This window comes from Drosophila serrata, unplaced genomic scaffold (genome assembly GCF_035046125.1).
Source record: "Drosophila serrata isolate PLE 108 unplaced genomic scaffold, ASM3504612v1 contig_293, whole genome shotgun sequence".
NCBI lineage: Eukaryota > Metazoa > Arthropoda > Insecta > Diptera > Drosophilidae > Drosophila > Drosophila serrata.
Window position 1 is genome coordinate 345,360 of NW_028257191.1, and position 10,369 is coordinate 355,728.

The window sequence follows — 10,369 nt, forward strand, 5'->3', positions numbered from 1 at the left end:
CTATTTTTTCTACATTTTTATTTGCCTTAAATGGATTTTCTAATTTTCCCTTTTGAAGTGGACCTTTTCTGTATCTAGTGTCAATGTTAAATTCCTGTCGATCTTCATTTATTTTATCTATTTTCCTTTCTTTAATATTTTGAGTGTTTGATATTGGATGTCCAGCGTATAAGAATATTTGAGCAGGTGTTTGTCCAGTTGGTTGTATGTTATATGTAAAGAATTGTATCTATCTTGATTAATTGTACTTCTTCATCATCGGATGAGTTAATTTTTCGGTTTTTTTTTTATTTATTGTCTTATGTAGTCTTTCGACGTCTGTCCGTCTCCGTCTCTGTCTGCCTTTAGTAATTTGGGTTTACCTAACCGATTAAAAATGCACATTAGTGCGTTCCTGCATTCTTTTCAATCCTTTGTTTTAATATGTTCAAGTGTAGCGAATTTTGAATAAATGTCAATGCAACTGATGTAATGTTTTCCCTCAGATGAATAAATATCTACCACAAATTTGTCTCGACAATGTTCAGGGTTGGGTGTGATTTTAAAAGGCATTTTGGTATTTCTGTGTTCTGTTTTAGCCAAATTGCATTTGATGCATTCATTTATTATATTCTGAATTAATAGTTGGCTATTTGGAAAAAAGTGATTTTCTTTGAATAATTTAGTCATTTTCTGTATACCTGGACGTAAAAGTTTTTCATGTGATTGAAGTATAATTTCTTTGAATTCGGCGTATGAACAAACATTCTTTAATAAGTGGAGGCTGCGAATTACTTTAGTGTAAGTGGTATTAATAATTTCTCTGTGTGCTCTTTGAATGATTTCAAAATCTACATCGCTTTCAATATGAATGGTAATGTTTCTATGAATAAAATGATCAAGTAAAATTTGTTTGGCCTTGTCGAGTGTCATTACATTATATTGGATTGTTGCAATGGAGTTACCGAATATTGTTGAATACTCTACTTTATTGTTATCGGATTTAATGAAAATTATTTGTTATTATTATTAGGTTGCTATTATCTTCTTCTGCACTATGTTGAGTAACTTCACTGTGGTGATTTTCTTCAATTTTAATTCTTGATAATGCATCGGCAACTGAATTTTCTTTCCCTCTAATATAGTCGAATTTAAATTAGTATTCGTTTAACTTGGCTTTCCATCTTTGTAACTTGGCATTTGGTTCTTTTAAGGTATGCAGCCATCTAAGAGGTTGATGGTCACTACCCTGCAGTACCGCGTGTCATCAATAGCCACTGTCATCAACCCGTCATCAACGCGCCGACTGCGACTTCTATAGAGTCGACGCTCTGCCGACTGCGACTTCTACCGAGTCGACGCTCTGCCGGCTGCGACTTCTATAAAGTCGACGCTCTGCCGACTGCGACTTGTACGGAGCCTACGCTCTAATGCTGCCATGGTGATTGCCTATCTCACTGCCTCACTCACTCTTCAAACGAGTGAGATGAGCCAAAAGCAAATAAGTTAACAATTAAAATCGAACCAACTGTTTCGCACCCTAGAACTTTAGCATTTTTATGTGTATAATATATTATCATTAACAATTATAATGATGGTATTAGGAATAAATATTCTTTAAATATAAAACGCGAATGAAAAAATAATTGCATATCGAACAAAATTGTTTGAGCTGCAATAACATTTTAAGTAACTTGTTGCCTCGTCGGATATATCCTTTATACCCTGTTTACAAGGAAGCAAAACACTCGGACACAAGATAGCCAAACGGGACTTTGTGAAACGAAACGAACAATAAGAGAAAAAAAACGGACTTGAGGATCCGTTTTTCCGGATCGTGGTTCGTTTTGTTGTTGGAGGCACAGTCCTTTTTTTTCTATTGCTTATTCGTGTTTTCACTTGCAGTTAAACAGTGAACTAAGTGAGAAGCGTGCGCACTGCGCAGGCCAAATTAAAAAAAAAAATTTACATACATATGTACATATATAAATATTCTGTTTAGTTTTCAATAATTGAAATTATATATCAGGTGAGTTTTTATGTAAAGATTTAAAAAAAGTTTACTTTCGTATCAATTCTGTCTTCTATTTTGAGTACATCTTCCCGTCCTCCCACTTCGTGTCTGCATGCAGCTATTGTGATACATCGATGGTGCGAAGTGTAAGAAAAGGCTTCGAGACCATAAGAAGTTCTACTCTGCACTCTTAGGTAATTATGTATTTTTTTTTTAGATTTTGATATCAATTTATTTTCCAAATTTTCCTTTTCAGATGCAATAAGTCAAGTTGATGCAACGGAGCCGCTTGCCAACCGTTTAACTAAAAGCCTTCCTTGCGCAAAAAATTTGGAGGCGCAACATAAAAAAAGGAAAAGGGATGAAGACGTGTTAGAATGTGGTCCGAGCGTTTTTCAATACATTAATATTTAATTTTTAATGTTAATTATTATAATTATTATTATTGTATTATTATTTTTTTTTAATTTATTTTGTATTATTATAAGAAATATTTTTAATTTGATTATTTGTATTATTTTATGTATAATTTTAATTTTATTATGTTAGTTTTTAAGAGGATATAATAAAAGTGAATGAATTGAAATATGAAATCCCTTATTTATGTTTTTTAATTAATTTATTATTGATGACACATCGATGAATTGTTGATGAAACATCGATGTTTCATCGATGTTTCATCGATGTATCATCGATGTTTCATCGATGTATCATCGATGTTTCATCGATGTTTCATCGATGTATCATCAATGTTTCATCGATGTTTCATCAATGTTTCATCGATGTGTCATCAACAATACATCGATGAATTGATGATGAATTGTTGATGAAACATCGATGAATTGATGATGAAACATCGATGTTTCATCGATGTGTCATCAACAATACATCGATGAATTGATGATGAATCATCGATTTATTGTTGATGAATTTCTATTGATGACAGCCTAGGACATGCCCATGTTAAATTCATCAACAGTTTGTATGGGCTGTCATCGATGAATCATCAACAGCACCCCCTTCGCTGTTGATGAAACGTTGATGAATTACTGATGACAGGTACTGCAGGGTAGCAATGAGAAAATGTCGTCCTAGTAAATAATGTCGAAAAGTTTTAGTGGCCCAAACATTGGCAAGTAATTTCTTTTCGATAGCACTGTAATTTAATTCATGTTCATTAAGTGTTCTGCTAATAAAGGCTATATGATGACCATTTTGAGAAAGTACGGCTCCAAGGGCTAGATTTCTGGCATCTGTGGTTAAAGTGCATTTTTTTTCGAAATCGGGTAATTGGTTCTCTAATTATTAAAGTTTTAGGTTTTTTTTAATGCTTCTATGTAGTCGAGATTTTGTGTATCTATTTTTGCTCCTTTTTTTAAACATTTGGTCATTGGTTTTGCTATGTCTGCGTAGTTTGGGATAAATTTACGATAATAACCGGTTAATCCAAGGAAAGCTCTGATCTCTTTTATGGATATTATTATTGGATATGAAACTATGGCTTTAACTTTAGGGGGGCTTGGTTTTATACCATTGGGGGTTACGATGTGACCAAGAAAACTAGCTTCCTTTTTTAAGAATTCACATTTGTCTGACTGCAACTTTAAATTTGCTTCTGCAAGTTTGGAAAAAACTAGCTGTAATGAATTTAAATGTTCGGTAAGGGATGTGGAAAAAATTATGATGTCATCTAAATACACTAAACTGTGTTTATTGAGCAACGGTCGAAGGATATTATTCATGCATCTTTGAAAAGTAGCAGGTGCATTTCTAAGGCCAAATGGCATTCGAAGGTATTCGTAATGACCGCTTTTGGTGGAAAATGCAGTTTTAGATATTGATTCTGAGTCAAATTCTATTTGAAATTTGCCAAATAGTTGTAAAATATTGGCATTTACCTAGTTTACCAAGGATTTCGTCCATGTTTGGTATTGGATATCTGTAGGGAATAGTTATTTCATTTAGCTTTCTATAATTGTTCACGTCAGGAGGCCCTTCGCGGCGCCGCCTCTGCCCACCGAGATTCCAAAGTTTGCCGCTCTTGCACTCCCGCAAGTCGGCTCTTGGCGCACTGCTCATCGGGCCAGTCTAAGCGCTCCCGCTCCCACTCTTCGATGTTCGCGAACTCGCGCTCCCGAATTCCCGATCTTCGCTCGCTGCTAAGCGAGCTGAGGGACGGCTAGTTCGCGGGCCTGCTCTCGCACTGTTAAGCTTAGCTTATCGGTCGGGAGCGCAGCCCTTACGTTTAAGCTAATTAGTCTTATGTATGCAGCGAAATAGAGCTGACGATTTTGAATTGCCCACGACGCCCCCGCCTTTACTTTTCGACTTCGCTTGCGACGTGGGAATTTTTCACTGGGCTACGTTTTCCAGGATCTTTAGCGGCAGGATCGCCCCCCTACAAACATTGGTCCTTCGAGCCGGATACGGATATCCTTCCGTCCTTTCACCAGCAGTTCCCGGTGATTTTACCGCTGAGATAAGTATATGCTTGATTCCGTCTTGTTCTCGCTGCCGGTCTTAGACAGTGAGCCGAACATTTAATTTCGGTCGCACCGCTGCAAAATTTATTGTTGTGTTCGTGTCAACTCCCCGTCCGAATTTTCCTGACACCACGGCAGTGAGAAATCCCACTTTCTATTCGCCTCCGAACTTCGAAATTTTCCATCCGTGTCCGTTTTGTGTGCGCCGCCATCCTCCTCGCCGTCTCTTCGATTCCCCGTTGTTCATCCACTTGCCAACGGTCGAGGCCTATGTGCAGCCACATACACACACACGCATTCTAAACTTGTGCTAATATTTCCGTACAAAAAAAGTTCTCCGTGAACAGTGAAAGTGTGTTTCAAAAAGAAAGGCATAATTAATATTGGCCAGCCGGTGTGCGCTTGTTGCGGGAATTCACCCTGATTGCCGAACAGTCTGCCGCTGTCACGATATTTTTGTATGCTGTATCCATACACATTTTTCTGTTCGCACAATTCAATACAGTCCACTTCTCGACGCTCCACTGTGCCAATACAAACCCTAAAGTTTTTCAAGAAACAAATTTCGTGAGCCAAGGATTTAAAATAATCCGAATTTTATAAATCCTATTTTTTATTTATATCAATTTAAGATACATATATTGGGCAAGCTTCGCGCTATTCTGCGCTGAGCATCCAAGTTATTACATACATATATACACACGCCAGCATAAGGGCATACCAAGTAATTTCATTTTTTCGTCTCCTCTTTGTGCCTAGAGCGTGTACAAGCACCTGCACTCATACATTCCACAGCCGCACAGTGCCTACGAGACAAAATCCGCCATCTACAACTTTCAACAACTTCCGTGATCCAAGGATTTAACATTATCCGAAGTTTATAAATCCTATTTTTATTTATATCAATTTTTACATACACTCACCAGAAAAAGTGTGCGTACAAACTTAACGCGCAACTTTGATGTTAAATTAAAATAGTTGTATGGAAGATATTGACTTTATTTTTTTTTTAAATTAACGACACATCTATTATTAAAAATTATAGCCAGTCTTTATTTATTTCCGTTCACAACTTTTTTAATTAAAATTAAAAAACAAAAAATACCCATGTTTTCGGGCAAGAAAAAGTGTGCGTACAAAATTCAATTAAGATAAAAGAAACCATTTATTGTTAAGGCATTGATAAAATTAGTAAGAGGAGGATACCCATTTCTATCTATTGTCCCATTTAAGCGTTTTGGAATTGAATAACCCAATTTTTCGGAGAATTCAGGTGGTATTTTACTCCACTCATCCAAAATCACATAATTCAACGTATCCTTCGATGTAATTGTTCGAAGACGAATCCTGCGCTCCAGAAAAACCCACAGATCCTCTATGGGGCTTAAGTCCTGCGACTGAGGCGGTGAATGCAGTTTATTTTTGGTATAAAAAAGCAACCATAGCTTCAAACTAAGCGAAGTATGCTTGGGGTCATTATCCTGTTGCAACCAAAAATCATCTGCCAGACCCAATCTTGATGCGCTTTGATGCAACTTGTCCTTAAGGACTTTCATATAAGCCTTGTGGTCCATTGTGGGGTCAATAAAGACCAAGTGGCCAACTCTACTTGCTGCCATACACCCCCACACCACCACACTGCCACCACCGTGCTTAACTGTTGGAGCGAGCTTCTGCACATCAAGGGCTGTGCCAGGTTTGCGCCACACAAGTTTTCGCCCTTTTATGGCAGATAGGCAAAATTGGCTCTCATCACTAAAAATAATCATTTTCCCAAAGGCTAAAGGCTCTTGGATGAATTTTTTAGCAAAATCCACGCACTCCTATTTATTGACGGGCAATATGAGAGGCTTCTTCGGCGCAGCACAGGCATGAAATTCCTCCTTTTCAAAATTTTGCGGACTGTGTCATAATTTAAATCCTTCTTCTACTTCTCCTTTATATCCTGGCCAATTTTTGCGGCCGTTAACATAGGATTACGCCCACAGCCCATGATTTTTGGGTGCAACAGGATCGATCTCCACAATTATTTACATTTATACATACATATATGTATATTGGGCAAGCTTCGCGCTATTCTGCGCTGAGCGATCCAAGCTATTACATACATATATGCACGCGCCCGCATAAGGGCAAGTAATTATTTGTAATTTTTTTTCGTCTCCTCTTTGTGCCTAGAGCGTGTACAAGCACCTGCACTTATACATTCCACAGCCGAACAGTGCCTACGAGACAATATCCGCCACCTACAACTTTGGAGAAATTTCGTAAACCAAGGATTTTAAATTATCCGAATTTTATTTATCCCATTTTCTTTTATATCAAGGAAATACCAATTTACACACCTACATCCATACATTTGGCAAGCTTCGCGCTATTCTGCGCTGAGCATTGATTTCCACAATCTACTTACATACATACATATATTGGGCAAGTTTCGCACTATTCTGAGCTGAGCAGCCAAACTCAAACTCAAACGAGAGTGTTTTTTTTGGTTTTAATTGTCTTCAATTTAACCGGAGCAACGGCTGTGTTGTTGTTGCCCCGTAGTTCTTTGGGTCCCCATTCATCCCTGCTTTGCCGACGGCTTATCCCAGTAAGCTCTTTTCCGCGATCAAAAAGCGGATGTTTGTTTTTTAATTCTACCTTCCCGGCGCTTAAATAATTAAACATCTGCTGCTCATAGTTTAACATCCATCCAGATCCAGAATTTAAATTTGATTAATTAATTTAAGTTAATTAATTTTTAATTTAACCTTTTCAACTTAGCAGCCGCAACGGTCGTGTTGTTCTTGCCGCTTAGTTGTTTTGAGTTCCGCACATATTCACTGCTTTGCCGACGGCATGACCCATTGAGTTTTCTCTCAACAAAAGCCAAGGGTTTATTTCGACCATTTCGGATCCGTGATAAATAAATTTGGCAACAATTACTTCCGACCAATACGTTCCTAAATCCGTATTTAATTTATTACGGGATCCATCCACAATTCGTGCCCAATTTTCTGAGCAAAATATGAACACCTCCACGTCCGAAATATATTATATATTCTAAAATACAAAAAACTTTTAATTTCGAATTAAAATTATTTCAATAATTTAATTACGGCCGATTCCGTCAATTCGTTTGGGAAGATCCCAGCCTGCATCTCTGCGACCCTCTCCGCTTAAAACAAAGTCCACTGCTGTCCGCTCAAGAGCAAACAGCTTTAAATACTAGCCCAGCTCCATCACTCACGGACGACCACAAAAATGGCTCAAACCGCCATCGACATTGCGTTTAGGAAGTTTATTGCCTCGACAGATCGTGTGAGTCAATTTGAGGCACAGATCCAAACTCTAGGCGCCCCAGAAATCACCCAGCCCTCTCCGTCCACGTGTAAAGTGCGTCGAGACCAAATCCGGGCTTTGTGGGAAAAGGTGGAGAAGAGTTACGAGAGCTGCTCCGAACTGCTCTTCGTGTGCGACGACGGCGCGGACACTTCAACGGTGTTAGAAGCTAAGTATAGCTACTGCTACTCCGTTTATTCCAGGTGTGTGGCCCAGCTGCAACTCTGGCTTCCAGCAGCGTCCACACACCCCCTTCCACCGGTTGTCGTTTACCACCGGTAGACACCGAGGTGTTTGCGGGCGACTATCTTCGTTGGCCCACGTTCAGAGACCTTTTCACGGCGGTATATATCCACAACCCTCGTTTCACCCCGGTGGAGAAATTGTTCCACCTACTCTCCAAAACAACTGGCGAAGCGCACGCCATTGTTATCAAGGCCCCGCTCACCAATGAAGGTTTCGTCTCGGCGTGGCAAAGCCTCACCGACCGCTTCGAAAATCGAAGATTATTGGTTAACAGCCACTTGAAAATCCTCTTCAACATCCAGGCTGTCCCTCAAGAATCGGGAGTCGCGCTGAAAGAGCTGCAAGGCACCATCCAAAGCTGCCTGACCGCCCTAGAGATGTCCTCCATTCAAGTTCAGGCTTGGGATTGTCTTTTGGTGTATATGGTTTCCTCAAAGCTTCCCAAAGTAAGCCTTTCTCTGTGGGAACAATCCATCCATCAACAAAGACAGAATTCCGACTTGGACCGAGCTAGTCGCGTTTCTGACCGAACGCCATCGTACGCTTGAGGCCATCGATGATGTTACGCCTACCAGCTCACGGCAATTTCCGCCAAAGTTGGCGACTCCTAGGGCCCCAGCGCCCTGGCTACATTCTTCCGACTGCAGGGTGACTCTAACACCCAGAATGTGTGACCTGTGTTCCAGGGAAAACCACCCCCTGCGAAGATGTCCCCGATTCCTCAAAATGACCGTAGTCGAGCGATCAAATGTCGTCCGAAGAAAGAAACTCTGCTTGAATTGTTTGGCACGAGGCCATCAGCAGCGGGATTGCCCCAGTGTCAACTCCTGCCTTACATGCCGCAAACGGCATCACACCCTGCTACATCCCAGAAACTGTTCCTCCAGTGTTCAGATTGCTCCTGAACCTTCCAGCTCAGTAACCGCACAGATCCAAAGGATATCCGCGTTCTCCACGCAAATCACTTCTCCCAATGCCTTAAACTACTGGGTATCCTACGACATCAAGAGCAGACGTTCCCGAGGTAATTTATCCTACCCATGCCGAGTCTGCAGCGGAGTCCATCCGCTTCGAAAATGCCACAAGCTCCTCAGGCTTAATGCTGAGAAGAGGCTCAGCGCGGTGTCCACCAACCGCTACTGTTCGAACTGTTTGGCTCACAAACATTCCCAAGGCAAGTGCCACCGTGGTGACCGATGCAAGACGTGCAATCAACATCACCACACGCTCCTGCATATGCTTGGAAGTCCAGTTCCCGCACCCCGAACGCAGCATCGGATGACTCCGTCCTCCCAATTCGCGTTATTTACTGACCAATCTTTCAAATGATATATTTTTTCCAGTCCGCTTCGAGAAGATGCCACCGCTTCGCACCACGCGAACGCTCTGATCAGAGGTCCAATACAACCGATTCCGAGGTTGCCACCGAACTTCATCCGCTACTGACGTCGACGTCACCTCTAGGAACCTGCGCCTCCCCCCGGTACTCCTCAGCCACTCCACGGCCTTCGTCCACCGATCCTCCGCTGCACTCCGGTGCGGATATGCCGCTAGCCAGGACACCCTGAAGAAAGCGGCAGTGCTAATATGTTGCAACCCGAGTGATTGCATTCGATGTTCGCGAACTCGCGCTCCCGAATTCCCGATCTTCGCTCGCTGCTAAGCGAGCTGAGGGACGGCTAGTTCGCGGGCCTGCTCTCGCACTGTTAAGCTTAGCTTATCGGTCGGGAGCGCAGCCCTTACGTTTAAGCTAATTAGTCTTATTTATTCAGCGAAATAAAGCTGACGATTTTGAATTGCCCACGACGCCCCCGCCTTTACTTTTCGACTTCGCTTGCGACGTGGGAATTTTTCACTGGGCTACGTTTTCCAGGATCTTTAGCGGCAGGATCGCCCCCCTACAAACAATAATCAATTACTACTCTATACTTAATTTTTGCAGATGCATCAGGTTTTTTGGGTACTACCCAGGTAGGACAATTGTATGGTGAACTACTTTCCCTAATTAATCCCTGATTAAGCATTTCCTGTATTTGGTTACCGACTTCAATTTCGTGCGCTTGAGCAAGTGGGTACTGTTTTGAATAAATTGGGGAGTTATGTGTTGTATTTAGTACGTGTTTAATGGTATTTGTAAATGTTAGATTGTCTCCTTCTTCATATTGAAGATTTTTGAATTTATTTAATAAACCTTTCAACCTTGAAGTTTGCTCCTGATTCAGGTAACCTAATCGAAACAATCCAAAATCATTTTTTTTATTGATTCCTGAGGTGATTTTTGAATTGGTTCTATTGGCTTTTGGATATAAAAAATTTGGTT

General features: G+C 40.7%; 1 long non-coding RNA gene across 2 annotated transcripts; it reads left to right on the forward strand.

Annotated features, from left to right (window-relative positions):
- Positions 1-1,238: 1,238 nt before the first annotated feature.
- Positions 1,239-2,586, forward strand: LOC147643069 (uncharacterized). Of its 2 annotated transcripts, XR_015272533.1 has the most exons (3): positions 1,239-1,819; positions 1,885-2,187; positions 2,250-2,586. It is a non-coding gene; the product is annotated as an uncharacterized LOC147643069 (long non-coding RNA). The 2 variants fall into 2 exon arrangements; XR_015272532.1 differs by having other exon boundaries at positions 1,239-2,187.
- Positions 2,587-10,369: the final 7,783 nt, after the last annotated feature.